The sequence below is a fragment of the Protopterus annectens genome, chromosome 6.part1, assembly GCF_019279795.1.
Source record: "Protopterus annectens isolate FY-2018-M chromosome 6.part1, PAN1.0, whole genome shotgun sequence".
Classification (NCBI taxonomy): domain Eukaryota; kingdom Metazoa; phylum Chordata; order Ceratodontiformes; family Protopteridae; genus Protopterus; species Protopterus annectens.
The window spans coordinates 192,007,898-192,027,637 of record NC_056738.1 but is presented as its reverse complement, the minus strand read 5'-3'; the positions used below and the strand labels follow the sequence as shown (position 1 = coordinate 192,027,637).

The window sequence follows — 19,740 nt, the reverse complement described above, 5'->3', positions numbered from 1 at the left end:
ATCATGTGGTACATCAACAAGCAAGGGGGAACCCATTCGTACCCTCTTTGCAGGCAAACGATGATTTTGTGGGAGACTGCTCTCAGTTTACACCTCAATCTTCAGGCAAGGTTTCTACCAGGAGCACAGAACTCCTTAGCAGATGTGTTGAGCAGACAGATAGTGGATCCCCACGAATGGAGATTGGATCCTCATGTATTTCAAAAGTTGACAGTGTTATGGGGAACTCCAGACATAGATCTGTTCGCTTCTCCACTAAATTACCAGTTGCCAAAGTTTTGCACAAAAATGTTTCATCCCACAGCTTGGAAGGTGGATGCTCTATCATTCAGTTGGAGCAATCTTCATGTCTATGCCTTTCCACCTCTGCCACTCCTCCCCAAGGTACTCTTGAAGGCCAGACAAGACAAGCCATCCATGATTCTGATAGCGCCGGATTGGCCTCGACAGCACTGGTACCCACTACTGAGGAGTCTAGTACGGGAGCCTCCATGGCCTTTGCCTTTGATTCCGCACCTTTTGTCTCAGGAGGGCAATCACTTCCTCAATGTCAGAATTCAGTCTCTGCATCTAACAGCCTGGCATATTCTGTTTTAGACCCTGGAGGGTCTCAGCTTCCACAACAAGTTTTGAATGTTATTTTGGAGGCCAGAAGGCCTAGTACAAGGAAAGTTTACGCTGATAAATGGAGGAGGTTTTTTATTTGGAGCAAAGAGAAGGACTTTGATGTTTCCAAGCCTGATTTAAGTGTTTCTCTTCAATATCTTACTGATTTATTGGACAAGGGTTTGTCTTTCTCCTCTATAAAGGTTCATGCTGCAGCCATTTCTGCTCACTATGACTGTGACCCTCCATTATTCTCTCATCCTTTGTTTAAGCAATTTCTTAGAGGGGCAAAGAACATAAGACCCCACGTAGAGCTCCTACTCCTGCTTGGGATCTCAATTTTGTGTTGGAAAAACTTACTCTACAACCTTTTGAGCCTGCAGCTACTGCCAAGTTAAAGTATTTGTCATGGAAGACTGCTTTTTTGTTGGCCATTACCTCTGCTAGAAGGGTTTCTGAATTACAGGCCCTTATGGCAGTAGAACCTTTCCTAATTTTTCATAAGGATAGGGTATCTTTGCGTACTAATCCTTCCTTTATGCCTAAAGTGGTTTCTAGTGTGGCCTTGAACCAAACTATTAATTTGCCTACTTTTTATGCAAACCCCCAAAATAAAGGGGAGAAGATTTTGCACACTTTGGATATTCACAGGCAGTTGCGTTATTATTTGAGCAGAACTAAGGGGTTCAGGCAGTCTCAGCAGTTGTTTGTTTCTTTTGCTTTGGGTTCTCAGGGAAAGCCTGTTTCAAAACAAACTATTTCTAAATGGATTGGTTTTTGTATTGCTTTCTGTTATTCCCATCATGGTAAGGAGATTCCGGCTGGAATCAGACCTCATTCCACTAGAGCTACTGCCACTTCTACAGCCTTTCTAAGGGGGGTAGCTACTAAAGATATTTTGGAAGCAGCTACTTGGAGTTCAGTGCATACTTTTTCTAAACATTATCACCTTCCTCTTTATTCTAAGTCTAGGGCTGGATTTGCCACTGCAATATTACAGGGCATTTTGGCAGCTCCTAATGCTTTATGAGTTTGCCATCCTCCCTTTACCTCTGCTTTGGGATTCTACCCATATGTAAGGACTGCAGCAATGTGAGATGAAGAACATAGTACAGTTTTGTACCTACCATAAATGTAGATGTTCGAAGATCCACATTGCTGCAGTCCAATTTACCCTCCCTCCTTCCCCACTGTAGTTTGGAATGGTTGTTTGGTTTGGGTGGTGGTTGTTGTTGGTGCATGTTTTTGGGAGGTATTCTGTTTTTGGCTGTGGCCTTTCTTTTTAGGGCCTTCTGACATCTGGGGCAAGAAAAGACTGAGGATATGACGTCGGTCATGCGCTTTTATACCCTGACGCTCTGATGTCAGATCTGAGCGCCCATGACCGACGTCAGCCTAATACTTTGGTATTCGGGCCGACCGAGGACAGCGGACTACCCATATGTAAGGACTGCAGCAATGTGGATCTTCGAACATCTACATTTATGGTAGGTACAAAACTGTACTTTTCCGTACCTGGAAGACTGGCTCCTCTCTGCCACCACCAGGCATCAACTAGATCAGTCGAGGGACTTCACTCTAAATCTGTGTTCCCAGTTCAGAATTGCTATAAATTTCGACAAGTTTGCATTGTCACCATTGCAGCGTATTTCATTTATCGGAGCAGATTTAGACACCATCACCGCCATGGTAAAACTGCCTCTGGAAAGAATAGTCACACATCAGCAACAGGCATCACGGTGACCACGGACACTTCCCTGATAGGGTGGGGGAGGTTTCAGGGAAGAACAGTCCGAGGCACCTGGTCAGAGACAGAGTCACACTTGCACATCAATGTCCTGGAGACGAGAGCAATACTTTTGGCATTGCAGTACTTCCAAGACTCTCTTCTTTTGGGAATGATTGCAATTCAGACCGACAACATGTCAGTAGTCTGGTATATCAACAAGCAAGGGCTAACCAAGTCTTACCCCCTGTGTCGAGAGGCCCTAGGAGTCTGGCAGTGGGCTGTATCCATTGGGAGTTTTCTGAAAGCGACACACATCCCAGAGAAATCCAGCATGATTGCGGACAAACTAGGCAGAGCCATTCTGATGCCACATGAGTAGTCCCTCAAACACGAGGTGGCAGAAAGGATTTTCTGCAGCTGGGGCAAGCCTTGCTGCGACCTGTTTGCATCTCCCATGAACACCAAATGCAGCAGCTACTTTGCCCTGAGTCCCCCGCCAGGGGAAAACCCAAGGGACTCTCTCATCCACGTTTGGCCCCTGGGACTCCTTTATGATTTTCCACCCATTCCCCTGATTCTGAAATTTCTACAGAAAGCCAAATCCTTGAGGACTGTAATTCTGATATCCCCTTATTGGCCTCGACAGATTTGGTTCCCTTTCCTTCAACTCTGCCAACTAGAGGAACCTTGGATTCTGGACCCAGTTCCAAATCTGCTGACACATTCGTTAGGGGCTCTTCATCCTTCACTTCACTCCCTCAAATTGACAGCTTGGCTGCTTCGATTTCCAACATAGCTAGGTCCCACAATCTTTCCTCAGAATTTCAGCATATCCTTGTATCCTCACACAAAGCTTCAACCAGAAAGTTATATGATAGCAAGTGGAAGCGGTCTGTGTTCTGGGCTTCTCGAAATAATATTGACCCATACGTCACCCCAATTGCTAGCATATTAGAGTTCTTGACTAAGCCTTTTAATGAAGGTTCGGCAGCAGCTACCATACGTGTTCAATTGGCTGCAATTTCAAATTTTCACTTGGGATCAAAAGATTCTAATATTATGTCTCACAGGTTATGTAGAGCCTTCTTGAAAGGAACCATACATCCCAGACCACCAGTTAGACAACCTTTCACTCACTGGAACCTAAATTTTGTTCTGTCTAGGATTATTCTTCCTCCATTTGAACCTGCTTCTTCCTGCCAACTAAAATTCCTTTTTTGGAAAACCATTTTCTTGGTGCCAATTACATCAGCACGTAGAGTGTCCGAACTTCAGGCCTTATCTATTAAACCCCCATACTTGATTTTTCACCCTGACAGAGTGTCTCTCCGGACTAACCATTCCTTCCATCTAAAAGTATGTTCAGAGGCTAATTTAAATCAAACTATTGAACTCCTGACTTTCTTCAGTAACCATTCCAACAAGTTCAAGTATATGTTGCATAAACATCATATTCATAGACAACTCAGATTTTATTTGGATAGAACCAAAGAATTTAGAAAATCAGAACAACTTTTTGTCTCTCATTCTAATACTAAGAAAGGGCTACCGGTGTCAAAAGTCACTCTTTCCAAATGGTTGACTGATTTTATAAAATTCATATAGTCTTCCATGAATCAACAGACCATAACGTGAAGGTGCATTCCACAAGGGCTGATGGTCTTCGTCTTTCACTGTTGCAGTCATCACATTTGGGGGTTATCTGCTTGCAGTAGCCCTCAGTCGGCCTGATTAACAAAATCTTGGGTCCTGCATTAGTTGCTGTCTTTTCTTCCATGAGGTCAGGTCGTCAGGGATATAAAACGTGCAACCGACACCCTTACATCAGTCTTTCTTGCCGTGCGGTGCCCAAAGCAGAAGTAGTTCGCGAGTGCCGGTCAGCCGACTCCTGAAATTTTCGTTTTCGAGTTTCAGAACCAAAGTCTTCAACTAAAAGCTAAGTACCCCGTTGGGGAAACTTTGTAGCTCTAAACCGATATCAGTAAAAGTGAATAATTGCATTTCTTGTGGAAAGCAAATACCTCATAAAGATTTTCATTCTTACTGTATTCCTTGCCTAGCCCTGACCACGATGTACCTCGCTGTCGGTTTTGTGCCTTATTTAAACCACAAACTATCCGTCGTCGGTATATTTTCGCTTCTAAATATTTTGGTGTTCGGTTCAATTATCCTGATATGTCTTTGGTAAGCCATCCGACTACTGACATTTTGAAAAAAAAAACACAAAGATAAAGACAGAGACATGCCGCCTAGGTACAAAACTGCCGACGACGCTTCTCCTAAGCCAGTCACCAGTTCGCCTGTACTCAGTGAGGTGCTTTCGCAGTCCCTGATACTTCAGATTCGCATGCCTCTACTGAGACCCATTCAGAGTCCGGTATGCCGCAAGATGCTTCAATTGTGGAACCTGCGGATGTCTCTACCTTGGTTGGGTCCGGAGCCGCTGTGCAGTCACCGGCTTCTGAAGGTGTATTCAGGCCTACTGACTTGCATATTAAACAGACGCCATCTTCTTCTTCAAGGCCTAAAACTCTAACCATGCCTAGAAAACTGATGCCCAGATGACATAGTCAGGCCTCTATGCCTAAAAAACAAATGATAAGAATGGCTGAAGACCTTATTACTTTAATCAGGGGAAGCCAACCTTCCCCCTCTAAGAGACCTAGGACTGAGTTTGCTTATGATACTTCTGACCAGGATTCTGAAATTTCTGTTTCCTCTGATGATCAGGATTTACCCTTATCTACCTATGAGGATTCTGATGCTGAGGACTCTATTCCCTCTGCCCCCCGAGGATTTCTCTTTTGGAGAAACCTTGCATACTCTCAGGGAGCATTTTCGTTGGGAAAGTCAGGATTTCTCTGATTCTAAAAAGAGGCTTAGGGATTTCTTACTCCTGCCCCAGCACAGGCCTTTAACTATACCTCCCATACTGGACATTGTTGATGATGCCTTTTTTTTTCTGAATCTAGATTGGCCTGTGACTCTTTACCTCCTGCTCCCAGAAATTCTGATAGATATTACATGGTTCCTGACTCTCACAAGTTCCTTTTCAAAAATCCTACTGCGGATCCTGTAACCATTTCACAGTGACCCAAGAGCATTAAAGCTACTACTGCCAAAAATCCTACCCACTCTGATAGAGACTCCAGGGTTCTGGATAGATGGGGTAAAAAGACCCATGCAACTTAGTTCATTAGGGCCTCAAATTGCCAGTTTCATATGTTAAAGTATCAGCAGCATATAATTGGATTGCTTAAACAGAAAATTATGTTGATTCCTGATTGTGCTGAAAATAAGGATTTACAGGATTTAATGCATTCTGCTGAACAAGTTGGTAAACATACGTTGCAATGTGGTTTTGATTCACTAGAGGCATCTTGCAGGGCTGCTGTAACTGGGTCTGTACTTAGAAGGCATGCTTGGCTTAAGGAGCAGTCCTTGCCAGATCATGTTAAAGTGAAATTACTGGATGCTCCCTTAAGTCAGGACCGCCTGTTTGGTAACAAGGCAGAAGAAGTTCTTAAAAAGATGGAGGAAAAAGCCAAATCTATGCAAACTGTTAAAGATTTTTTACAAGTACAACCTCCAAGATTTAGTTGGCATTGGCCTTCTAAGAATTGGTCCTTTTCTGCCTCTTCCAGACCTTCTCAGTCCAAACCCAGATCCAGCAGAGCACCCAGGCTTCAGTCCCAGGGGACGCACAGGACTAAGCAGTGGGGGGCCTCCACTTCCAAATCTGGGAGTAATAAAACTCCCCCCTTTGGTCAACTGTCTCAATTACTACTTTTTAAAACTTCCAAGCACTTCTCAACTGTCTGCCCCTTTGGGGGGAAAGATTGCACTTCATGCAAAGAATTGGGGACTCATTACCCAGGACAAATGGGTTTTAAATATAGTGTCCCAGGATACAGATTTCACTTCCACACATTACCATCTTCCTCCAAATCAGTGGGCAGAGGCCCAAAAGCAAGTACTCTGTCTCTTAAGCATAGGGGCTATTCAGTTGGTACCAGAAGAGGAAAAGGAACAAGGTTTCTACATAAGACTTTTCTTGTTACCCAGAAAAGACAATTCATGGCGTCCTATCCTGGACCTGTCTACTCTAAACACCTTTTTGGTGATTCCAAAATTCAAGATGCTGACTCTTAACCAGTTGCTTCCTATGTTAGACAAAGATGCCTGGTTGGCAACACTAGATGTAAAGGAAGCATACCTGCACATCCCAATCAGGGAATCTTGCAGAAGATACCAACGCTTCAAAGCAGGCTACATGCACTGTCAGTTCTCTGCACTACTCTTTGGCTTATCTATAGCACCCAGGGTATTCACAAAGTGCCTAGCTCCGGTCATTGCATTTTGCAGGCAAAAAAATATTCAAATATACCCATACCTGGACAATTGTCTAATTCAGGCAGAAAGCCGGGACATACTTCTGAAACATCTGGCCTTTGTACAAAGGGTGCTAACTTGACTGGGGTACACCATAAACGAAAAAAATCACACCTGGTACCCTGTCAACAAATTATATTCCTGGGAGCAAGTTTGAATACAACTTCCCAGATGGCTTTCCTCACGCCAGAGAAACAAATTAATTTGACAACCTACTTCAAACAAGTGGCCACAAAAACCCTGCTTATCTGCAAGGCAAATACTACAAGCCTTGAGGTTCATGGCCTCCTGCATTCTTCTAATTCCATATGCAAGGCTGCATATGAGGAAACTACAGTGGTATCTAAAAAGCCTATGTTGTCAACATTCTCAGGATCTAGAAACAATGATTCCTATCATACGGTGCCTACGCCTAGAGTTCCTTTGGTGGGCAGAGGCCTGCTACCAAAACAAGGGACTGCCATTCACACTACCCACTGCCACACAAACCCTAACAACAGATGCATCAGACTATGCATGGGGGGGGCTCACCTGGGAGGGACGTGCATTCAGGGCAAATGGAACCCAAATGCACCTGCATATCAATTAAAAAGAAATGTTAGCTGTACAGAATGCTCTGAGAGCCTTCAAGGACCACATTCTTCCATGACAATTAATGGTAAATACGGACAACACCACTGTTGTGTTTTACATAAACAAGCAGGGGGGTACACATTCTTACCCCCTCTGCAGACTAGCCATGGCATTGTGGAACACAGCCTTGAGCTACCAAGTGCATCTACAAGCTCAATTCCTGATAGTGAAACTAAATACACTGGCAAACGAACTAAGCAGAAACCTGATGGAACCACACGAGTGGAAACTGGACCCAAGGATTTTCAACATGTTGACAAGCAAATGGGGGAGCCCAGATATAGACCTGTTTGCCTCCCACCAGAACTATCAAGTGGACAAATATTGCACATGGACTTCCCACAGACAAGCTTGGAAAGTGGATGCTCTGTCCTTCAGCTAGAAAAATCTATCAGTTTATGCCTTTCCTCCTCTGCCTCTGCTCTCCAAGGTACTACTAAAGATCAAGCAAGACAAACCAAGGACAATTTTGATTGCACCAGGCTGGCCACGCCAACACTGGTACCCCCTCTTGCGCAGTGTGTCACTGTTGGCCCCATGGCACCTGCCTCAGACGCCTACCATATTGTCTCAGCAGGAGAACCAGATTCTGCACCCGCCACTTCAAACACTGAACATAGCAGCCTGACTAATTACCTAATCTCTCCTTTACCATCCCTCAGTAAACCAGTGATGGATATCATTTTAGTGGCAAGGAGGCCTAGTACTAGAAAATCTTATGCTGAAAAATGGAAAAGGTTCAGTGCCTGGAACCAATCGTAAGGGATGAGCACAGCGGTGCCCAGTTTACCTCAGATTTTACAATACTTAACTGAGATGCTTCACAAGGGCCTGTCTTTTTCCTCAATAAAAATTCACGCCTCAGCCATTTCAGCTCATTATAACACAGAACCTCCCCTCTTCTCTCATCCACTGCTCAAGCAGTTCCTTAACAGGGACAAAAATTTAAGACCACCCAGGAGAGCACCAAATCCAGCCTGGGACCTTAACTTTGTATTGGAGAAACCCACCCTTCCTCCTTTCGAGCCAGCTGCTACTGCAGATTTAAAATTCCTTTCTTGGAAAACAGCTTTCCTTTTAGCAATCACTACAGCAAGAAGGGTATCTGAATTACAGGCCCTTATGGCAGTGGAGCCTTTCATCATCTTTCAAGCGGACAGGGTATCCCTCAGGACCAATCCCTCTTTCATGCCCAAGGTGGTATCCAGTGTGGCCCTTAATCAGGCCATTCACTTGCCAACTTTCTTTCCTAATCCACAGAACAAAAGGGAATGGATACTGCATTCCGTAGATGTGCACAGACAACTTCGATTCTACTTGGACAGGACTAAACCTCAAAGGAAATCTGAACAACTGCTGGTGGCATTTGCTGCAGGGACAGAGGGAAAGGCTATTTCAAAGCAAACCATTTCTAAATGGATAGGCCACTGCAATCATTTCTGCTACAAGCACCATGGAAAACCTATCCCACAGGGGATCAGGCCCCATTCAACCAGGGCTGCATCTACCTCTACAGCCTTTCTCAGAGGCGTACCTACCAGGGACATCCTAGAAGCTGCTATCTGGAGCTCTGTACATACTTTCACCAAGCATTACCATTTGCCAATTTTCTCTAAATCCAGAGCTGGCTTTGCCACTGCAGTCTTACAGGACCTTGTAGCTGGTCCTAATGCTAATTTCCTCCTCCCACCCTTAGCTTTGGGAATCTCCCTAAATGTGATGACTGCAACAGTGAAACACAAAGGACATAGTACAGTTGTGTACACTTGCCATAAATGTAGATGTTCGAGTGTATTGACTGTTGCAGTCCTGGTTACCCTCCCACCAGCCCCCATGACTTATTTTGGCTATACCTCTTCTCTCCTTTACTATGCTTAAAAGCTTTTTGGTGTATTTGCTTTTTTGTTGGAGGTATAACCTTGTATATTTATATATTTAATTTCTTTCCATTAGGGGGGCATGAAAAACTGATGTAATGGCATTGGCTGCATGTTTTATACCCCCGACGACCTGACGTCATGGAAGAAGAGACAGAAACCGATGCAGGACCCAAGACTTTGTTAATCAGGCCGACTGAGGCTACTGCAAGCAAATAACCCCCAAATGTCATGACTGCAACAATGAATATACTCGAACATCTACATTTATGGTAAGTGTACACAACTGTACTTTTCTACTACAGCTTACATGGCTAGACTACCGTTAGATACAATATGTGCAGCTGCCCCTTGGTCAAAGCCGCATACTTTCATTACGCATTACAAAGTAGATAAGGCCTCCAGGAACAGGGCTTCCTTTGGTTCCACTGTCCTCAGGAATATACTCCCATGAACCACCCAGGAAGAATGGTGCTTGGGATGCTACCCATTTGTAAGAATGAACAGCGAGATTGAACAACTTCACATAAAGAAGTTATGTCCTTACCATAACGTTCCATGTGAGTTGTTCATCTCGCCTTCATTCTTACATTCCTTCCTGTCTACCCCCTCCAGGCTTGAAGAACGAGTAACAGATTTGGGGTCTGGTAGTCTTGGTGTAGTATTTCTTACTCCGGCAGGAGTAATGTTCATGTTTTTTCTTATGTTGTATATGTTGGGGATCAGCAAACTAGATCTGAGGTGAGGCAGAGAGCATCATGGCATAGGGACTTGGCCTCGAGCTACTCAAAAACCTCAAGCTTGTGAAAGCGGCCGACTCGGAGCCAAGGGATCGGCTTCGAACCCATTTGTAAGAATGAAGGCGAGATGAACAACTCACACGGAACGTTACGGTAAGTACATAACTTCTTTTTTTGGGAGCAATTAGCACTAATTTTTAATTTGGTTGTTTCAAAGTATCACCTTACATCCAAGAAATGCACCAGTCTATTAATCAGGTTGTGTTTTCATGAGATGTGATTGATGAAGGGAGGGTTTGCTGCTGCGCACCCAGGGTGGTAATTCTTTGACGTATCCCTCTCAGCTGTCCATAATTTTTCAGAATGTCAAGATTTTTGCACTACATTGTTGGTCTGTTTTTAATAAAGTGTATGTTTTTTGGCAAATCACTGAGGACTGACATCACTAAAGAATGATAGTTGAGTTTCAGGCTTCGTATCCTTCACAAAATGTATGCTAATATATAACATGCTATTCCAGCAACTTGTTTACATTTATAAGGGCAATATTTAGACTCTGTCCCTGATTTTGGGACTTTAAACCCACAACCATTATTTTTGCCTTTGTCCAGATTTCTTGTGCTGAGAGTTTTAAAGGGATGAAATGAACTGTTAGATTATGAAAAAAATAATGCTTTAGAAAGTTAAATATTTATTTAAAAAATCATTGTGCATCAGCTGACACAAAATATCCTGTACTGAAATATTTGTTGGGCACACTGTCAGAATTAATTTTCTATACTGATCACTAGATTTTTCCTTTTTCCTTTTCATTCACAAATGGTTGTTAAGGTCTTCAATGGTATTCAGCTTTAACAGTCTGTATGTTGTTTGGTCTGCAGTTATGCACATATTCTGGATTAAGCGCTTAGTGTTTTATTAGAAACAAAATCCCACATCGTTACTTTAATAATTTATTTATATTATAACAATAAGAATTAATTTGTAATAAGAATGCAAGTATAAAGGAAATGTAATAACATCTAATTCAAGAACAAAGTACACAGCAGAAGAAATTCTAAGAAACTAAAACATCACAGGAAGTGCTTGCAGCAGCTGCTGATAAACAGATTTTAAATTAAAAAATGAGGTGCAGAGAATAAGTTTTAAAAACAAATATAACAACAAAGCTGAGAAAGAAAAAACAATTAATTAGAAGCAACTACAAGGGAAATGAATCCATATAAACAGACATCTGTACTCCATTTAAGTAATTTGATGAAACAGGGTTTACATAAGTATCAATAGTAGTTATATCATACAGAAATTTATACCAACATCATTAAGGATGCTTACATAAGATGCATTGTAAAATTCTAGATGAGAAAGCGAGAGAGATTAGACTTGAATAGAAGGAATAGAAAAGGGAAAAAGATTAACAGCAGAGGAGATGGCCATAAGATTACAGTTAGAAGAAACAGGCTTGAAGGTAGACAAAAGGAAGTCAGTAGGAAGACTATAAACAGGAAGAAGAAAGGGAAAACAAACAGGGTATTGTTTTTGAACTGTGAGGTCCAAAGAAACATGTAAACCAGGAAGATGAGGGATAGAATACATGATGAGTGCCAGATTGTGCCGTAGTTGCAAGACCAGTTGGGTAACAGTTGGTCTGAAATGTGGGTTATAATAAAGGCATGGTCTGCAGAGATTGTGCATATTTACTGATACTGGTAGATTGTAGAAGCTTGAGTAGACTTTTATAATGGAAATGTTCTGAACTGGGCAGTTTTGTCATTATTGGTTCATGCATTTTGTTTCATTGCTTAGTGGAAAAATGTTCAAAATAATAAATTTAAAACACGCTCTAACAAGTATGCTATATTATACAAGGAATATAATTTAATACAGTCATCAAGGTGTATCAAAGAACACATGTATGTTTCGTGTGCAAGGGGCCTATGATTTGAAAACAGCCCAAAAGTAGTCTATCCACCACTGGCCAGATGCATTTTCTTTGGATGTGGGTTTCAATGAATGTGAGTTCAAGGTCAGGGAAGTTTTAATCCTAAGACTGTTTTCATTGTGAGACTGTATTGCTTTGTTTAGCAGATGTCTATTAGTGTTTTTGCTACAATGTAAAATAAAATCCAAATAATCAGTGTAGAAGTGAAGCAGTATGCACATTACAGTATTTATGGCAAATGGGGCGAAATAGCTATGTAATGGGACATTAGAATGGCTGCAGGGGGACTCTGGGGCCATATTTTGGTTGTCTGTTCTTCAGTTTGCATTTGAGAGTTGGTATCCCACAATTCCATTTGAGTGGGTGGGGTTACATAACTATGTATGCAGATTTTGTTAATCAGCATACAAATTTGTACGTATTTTCTGTGGGCCTTTCTCCAGATTGTTGATATTTCCAGGTTGAGAGGTATGATTGGATTACTCATCTCAATTGTCCTCACCTTTAGATTATACGTACCCTAAAGAAGATTCACATGGAACATAATCTGCTATGTAGGAAATTTCTTTTCAGGAGACTATCTCCAGGATGCATGACCACTTCAAATGGGACAGCACACAGATGTCAGAGGTCCAGAAACATTATTTTGACCTCCTCCAAGTACAGTCCCCTTGCCCTTTAGTCATTCCTCCTGTAATACCAGCCTTTTTAGATGATTTTGCATCTACTTCCACTCATCCTGACTCTCAGAATCCAGCTCCAAAAAAGTTGGACAGGTACTACTAAGTACCTAAGGACTGCAATTTTCTTTTCAAGGCCCCAGTTGCAGACCCTTCTGTGATTTCAGTAGCCTCTGGTAAGGCATCCAGATTACTCTCTTCTACCTCCCTTCAGATAAGGATAGCAGACAGTTGGAGAGGCTGGACAAGAGAATCTGTACCTCAGCATCCCTGGCCTTCAGAGCTCTGAACTACCAGACCCACATGACCAGATATAATCTAGGACTCCTGTCACAACTTTCAAAACTTATTTCAGACATGCCATACTCAGGGAAAACAAGGCCTTGGCATCCTCCCTCATTGCTACCTCTTCTCAGGTAGCCATTTATTCTATTAAATGCAGCTACGATGCTGTGGAAGCACCCTCAAGAGCTGCAGCTTCCTATCCTTCTCTAAGAAGATTTGCCTGGCTAAAACTTCAGCCCCTCCCAGAGGACATTAAGGCAAAACTAATGGATGTCCCCTTAGACAACTGTGCCCTTTTTGGAAACTCTCTGCAGAACTATTCAAATCTCTGCAAGAGAAAAGTAAGGAACTTAAAGACCGTAAACACATTCTGGTATCTCCTATGCCTAGATTTCACAGGAATTACCTTGCAAAAGAAGTCTTTATATGCAGGCAATCCAAAACTCCACAATCAAAACCTCAGAAAAGGCCTAAATGTAAATTTGCCTATGTCGTAAGTCATAATTTAGTAAAAGTGTTTGAAAACAAAAAAAAAAGACCTAAGAAAACTCATCAGTTTCCTCCTATAGCTTCCTCTTTTCTCAGCTTGCTAAGCAGCCCTTTTCTGATTGGACAGTCTCCTCCTTGTGACTCATCAAAAAGTCAGGGCACCCATCCCCTCTTCCTGTGCCTAACCCTATCCCTTCCATCCTGGGAACTCATCACCCAAGATTCTTGGGTGTTAAGCATCATCAAGAGGGAGACTTCATGGTCTGGGACAAGGTGCCTCCATTCAGGGGTATTCCCCAGCTGCCAAAAAAACAGGACCCTCTTTTTCCTCCAGTCTTGCAAAACCTGCTTGAACAGGGCACTATTGAGCCTGTGCCCCCAAGACAAGAAGGAAGAGGTTCTACCCATGCCTATTCCTAGTTCCCCAGAAAGAAGGTCCTTGGAGACCCATCCTAGACCTCTTCTACCTCGACAACTTTCTCAAAGTTCCCTCATTCAAAGTGCTTACCCTGCAAATTTTATTCCATGTTATCCTCTCTCAAGCATTCCTAGCCCCCAAAGACATCAAGGATGCTTACCTCCGTATACCCATTCACCCCATATACCAAAGATTCCTACACTTTTGTGTGGGATCTTTGCACTATCAGTCCTTGGCTTTGCCTTTTGGACTCTCCACTGCCCCGAAAGTCTTCACAAAATGCCTAACACCTGTGGTCACCTTCTGCAGACTCCAAGGTATCTTAGTCTTCCCCTACCTAGACGACCTTTTGATTCAAGCCAATTCCCAAACAGAATTGAACAAAAGTCTCCAATTGACAGTTGCCAATCTACAAAGCCTGGGATTCACCATAAACTTCACAAAGTCATCCCTAGTCCCCCAGTCCCAGGACCATGTCTTTCTGGGGTGCAGATTTCAAACCAAGAGTATGGTGGTGTCTCTTCCACCTACCAAGTCACAGGAGATTTCACTGCTCATTGCAGAGATTCTCCCTTTTGATCTGCTGTCTGCAAGACAGTTCCTGAGAATTTTGGGGGTGATGGTATCCACCATCCCTATGCTTGCTGTAGCAAGGAGACACATGAGGAAATTCCAATGGTACCTAAAATGTCTAAACATGGCCACCCTCTGGAATACCAAACCCTCTTCTACCCTGTCTGAAGAAGGAGCTCCAGTGGTGGATAACACAGCTGTCTCTAAACCCAGGCCCAGGTGGATTCACCCCACTGCCACCAACTCAAGTGCTGTACATGGAAGCATCAGACACGGGCTGGGGAGCAACCCTGGAGCACCACACAGTACAAGGACAGTGGGCACCCTCCCAGAGGAGGGATCACATAAACATCAAGGAAATGAAGGCACTAATCCTCACCTTTCAAACCTTCCAATCCCTACTCAGACCAGGAAGGCTACATATACTCGCAAAACAGTGTGACAGTCCTGTGATATATCAACAAACAGGGGGAGACAAGATCCTTCCTCCTGTGCAGACTAGCCATACAGGCCTGGGATCTAGCATGCCTACTAGATGACTCATACCAGGTGGTCTACATCCCTTCCAGTCAGAATGCTATGGCAGACACTCTAAGCAGATCCAGGACACAGCCATACGAATGGATGCTTCAGAGGGATGGGTTCTTTCTCATTGTCCACCAGTGGGGTATTCCACAGATAGACTTGGTTGCCTCCCTCCGGAGCAATCAACTTCCAAGGTTTTGTGCCAGAGAATCCTATTGGAGAGTGGATGCCCTATCAATCTCCTGGAAGGGGAAATTCCTGTATGCATCCCCCCCACTTATTCTGAAAGTCCTGCTGAAAATTCAACAGGACAAACCAAAAATCTTGCTGGTGGCTCCCTATTGGCCAAGACAGTTTTGGTTCCCCCTTCTCCTTCATCTAGCCAAGGGCAGTCAACCACAAGTTGCCCACAGAGTGGACCTACTAACACAGAACAAGGGCTCATTTATCCATCCACACTTGGACCCCCCAACTGACCCTGTGGGTAATAGAGCCCTGATTCCTTTCAGACACCTTTTTTTTCTGAAGACATGCCTCAAGTCCTGTAGGAGGCTGTGAAACCTAATACCAGAAAATCTTACCTCTCCAAATGGAAGAGATTCTCGGTTTGGTGTCTAAACAAAAGCCAGGACCCACTTACAGTGAACCCCCCCCCAATGGTTCTGTCATATCTGTGGGAATTGCTTAATGCAGGATTAGCTTACTCCTCCATAAAAGCACATCTGTCAGCTGTCTCTGCCTGTCTGCCACTTTCTCCACCCATAGCTTCCAGATTTGAAGCAAAACAATTCCTGAAAGGCGTCCTTCACATCATACCTCATAGGAGATCTGTAGCTTCACCCTAGGACCTCAACATTGTGCTGGAGAAACTGACTCAAGCCCCTTTTGAACCAGCGTCTTCTAGCTTTCTCAAATACTGTACTTGGGAAAACCCTCCTCCTGGTGGCTATTACCTCCGCCAGGTGGGTTTTGGAATTACAAGCCCTTATGGCATCTCCTCCTTTCCGGTCTTTCCACAAAGATAGGGTTTACCTTTGAACCAATCCATCCTTCATGCTAGAGATAGTGAATTGTCCTTAAACCAGGCTATCCATCTCCCCATCATTTCCCCCTCTCCCAAGAACAGTAGTGAGAGGATCCTTCATACCCTTGATGTACACAGACAACTCAGATTTTGCTTTCACAAGACTAAACCCTTTAGGAAATCAGATCAACTGTTTGTGTCCTTTCACCCCAGGGCTCTGGGATTGCCTGTGTCCAAACAGACCATCTCCAATTGGATATCCAAATTCATTGCCTTTTGCTATTCCCACCATTTTAAAGTTCTTCCAGGCTCAGTCAAAGCTCATGCCACAAGGACAGTCTTCTTTGGGAGGCTTTCCTCAAAAGGTTGGACACCAATTCTGTCTTAGAAGCAGCTACTTGGACAACTGTCCACACCTTCACCAAACATTATAAGCTGGATTCCATTTCCAGATCCAGGGACATTCTCCATGGCTTCATAGAAAGTTCCTCTGCCACTTCCTCCTTCCTTTCTGTATGAGCCTTTGTACTCTCCCTTATGTCAGGAATACTGCAACAGATGAATCGAAGGACATAGATTAGTTGTGTAAGAGTCTACCATAACAGTAGATGTCCTCTTCTCTTTTGCAGCTTTCCATCCCTCCCTCCTTCCTCCCACTTCTTGGCTTTCTTGGATACATTGATCCTCTTTCCTTTAGACTGTCTCTCTGACTGGGGCCTCCGTTCTGAGGGTGGTGTGTATGTACGTCTCTTTTATGGCCAACGTCTGCTAGTGGCTTATGTCAGACATACTGCACACCCTAGGTACTAGAAAACTTTGATATACTGGCCGACATCAGGTCATTGCCTTGGCAGGCAACTCCCTTATGTCAGGAGTACTGCAACAAAGAAGAGAAAGACATCTATCATTATGGTAAGTTCTTACACAACTAATCTTTAGCTTCCTTGTTATAGACTCCCTAAGATTGGAGACAACCCTTTCTACTTTCTGTTGCCTGAGTTGTTGTGCTAAAATTTAAGCTCCATTATAGCAGTTTTAGGTGGAATATAAATACATGCCAGAGTTATCAAAGACAGTTGCTTAATGGCAATCTTTCTAAACGTATGCGTATTATTGAGGTAATCCCTTATTTTCTGTTTAGCATTCTGCAATTGCTCCTCTTCTTGTTATGTGGGATTCCTCCTATTCCACAATACTTTAACTTTTATCAGTTTTTCTAAATAATTCTCATTACTTCTTAAATATATCTCTCTTTTCTTTATTTCCACCCTATTTTTACACTTCGCTTTAATTTTATGCCGCGGTGGTACGGCGGTAGCATTGTTGCTTCACAGCAAGAGGTTCTCCCATTCAATTCTCGGCTGGGCTTGGGAGTGCCTTCTGTGTGGAGTCTGCATGTCCTCCCCGCGGTTGGGTAGCGTTTGAAAGACATGCGTGCATAAATGGGCGTGCCTTCATTGAAGGTTGGGCACTGAGCTGGCACCTCAGAGTTTCATAAAAATCTACTGCCAGTCATTAGCGGGCCAGAGTTCCGCTGTGGCGACCCCTTAGCTGAAAAAGCTGAAAGACAAACAACAACAACTTTAATTTTATCCCACTCCCTCGCTATATTTTCAGAAGAAATTTCTGTCTTCTCTAATATGTTCTGGATAATTTCCAATACCCTTTCCATAAATTCCTCTCTTTTCAGCAGATAGGTAGGAAAGCACCAGTGTCTCATTTTTATTTTAGTTATTATTGGCACATGATCCGAAATAATGATTGGATGTGCATCAAAACTTTCAATTAAATGCACATATTCCTGTGAAATAAACGTTATGTCTAGCCTAGACTATTTTTTGTATCTTGGGGAATAATATATAAATTCACTCCAAAATTCTACTACTGAATTCATATATTCCATGCCAAATGTTTTCATAAATTTCTTCAAAAATCTACCCTCCTTTGTTATATTTTCCCTTCTGGCCCCCCCAGGAACATCTTCACTGCTGTAAATAAAATTCCAGTCCCTACCTATAAGTAATATTCCCTACTGAAAGCTGATTATTTCTCCCAGAATTTTCTTAAGCTCCATTATAGCAGTTTTAGGTGGAATATAAATACATGTCAGTGTAATCCTTCTCGCTTGCTAGTAGCCCCTTAGTACTGCAATTCTACCATTATCTTTTTATTCTCATCTGTTACTATTGGAGCTCCTCTTGCAATTAATATAAGTACTCCCTTTTTCCTTTGTCCCAGGTATTCTGCTGTTCTGGTCTGATTAGTAAATTCTGTGGTTAATACAGTATTAGAGATGACACAAGAGACCAAGGCTCAAACTTTAGCAATTTTATTTTTAGCTTTTAACAATTAAAGTTATGACAAAATAAACAATTGACTAGTCGACATGCAAAATCTAACCTATAACCTATCACATTAACAATTATAGAAAACTGTTAAATCATGTACTTACAAGCATATGCAAAAAGAAAATCATCTTTGCCACTGATAGGGGGAACTCATCATCATCCGGATCTGATTGAAGCAAGAGCCTGAACTGAGCATACAGCCATTTCTTGCCAGTGTTGGCCCTGTCTTGACTGAACAGATAGCAGTACTGAATAGGTTCTGAGTCCCCCTATCAGTGGCAAAGATGATTTTCTTTTTGCATATGCTTGTAAGTACATGATTTAACAGTTTTCTATAATTGTTAATGTGATAGGTTATAGGTTAGATTTTGCATGTTGACTAGTCAATTGTTTATTTTGTCATAACTTTAATTGTTAAAAGCTAAAAATAAAATTGCTAAAGTTTGAGCCTTGGTCTCTTGTGTCATCTCTAATACTGTATTAACCACAGAATTTACTAATCAGACCAGAACAGTTGGCGCAGCGAGCAGGGTTTATGCTCATCTGCTACTGCCGTAGCATCTGGCCAAGTAGCCCGAAAGGCTGATGCTAACTATACCACCAATGTACTGATATGGGGATCATTATGGTCACAATTGTGCACTATCTGCTTCAGCCGGTGGTGAAATACTAAACAGGCACACTGATGCATTTCCTCAGCACTCAGTGACACTGCCTCTCCCCCTGTATCCCAAACCCGGAGAAACCAAGCCAAGATGGTCTCTCCAGGCTTTTGCTTATAAGTCTGAATTATTTTCAATAATTCTGTCTGAGAATAACTTCGCACCTCCACCCACTGCTGCCGTTGTCCCCCAGCATGTATTGAGTTTTTCTCTACAATTGGTCGGGCTTCCACTGATGGGGAATTTATCATTTCAAAATCATCATTCACTTCATCAGAAGAAGGGAGATCTCCTTCCCATTCTTCAGGGTCAAACTCTGCCTTACATATCAGAGCACACGCTCTAGGCCTAGAGGGTGGTTGCCGTGAACCTCTCCCCTTCCATTGCCTGCGCTGCTGTATTACTCGAGTGGCCAGAGTCACTGAATTAGTCTTCCAATGCTCTGCATCCTGTCCTGCCTTAGCCAGTTCTACATCTGCCTTCTCTAAGGCATCCCTATCCAATCGGTGGGTGTGTGTATGTTCTTTACACTGGTCTTCTAATTCTAGAACTTTTACTTTCAAATCTTCTACATCCTTATCTAATTCCTGTATTGCTTCAAAGAACAGCCATCCGGCTGCTCCCACTCCCTCTTTCACCTTTTTCCCCTTATCCTCCAATTTTAAACCTGATAAGGCCTTTGCTAGTTCCTCAGGGTCTACTGGTTTTACTGGTGAGTATTTTGGGGAAGGCGGAGGTGAAACTTGACTCAATACCTTAGCAAGGGGGTCCCATTTTCCAAACAATGCTGGCAACTCAACATTTGCCCCTCCCTTAC

General features: G+C 42.9%; 1 protein-coding gene across 1 annotated transcript in view; it reads right to left on the bottom strand.

The window, feature by feature from the left end:
* The window catches only part of CCDC69 (coiled-coil domain containing 69), a 931,420-nt gene that overhangs the window by 734,845 nt on the left and 176,835 nt on the right, over positions 1 to 19,740 (bottom strand). The window lies entirely within an intron of this gene.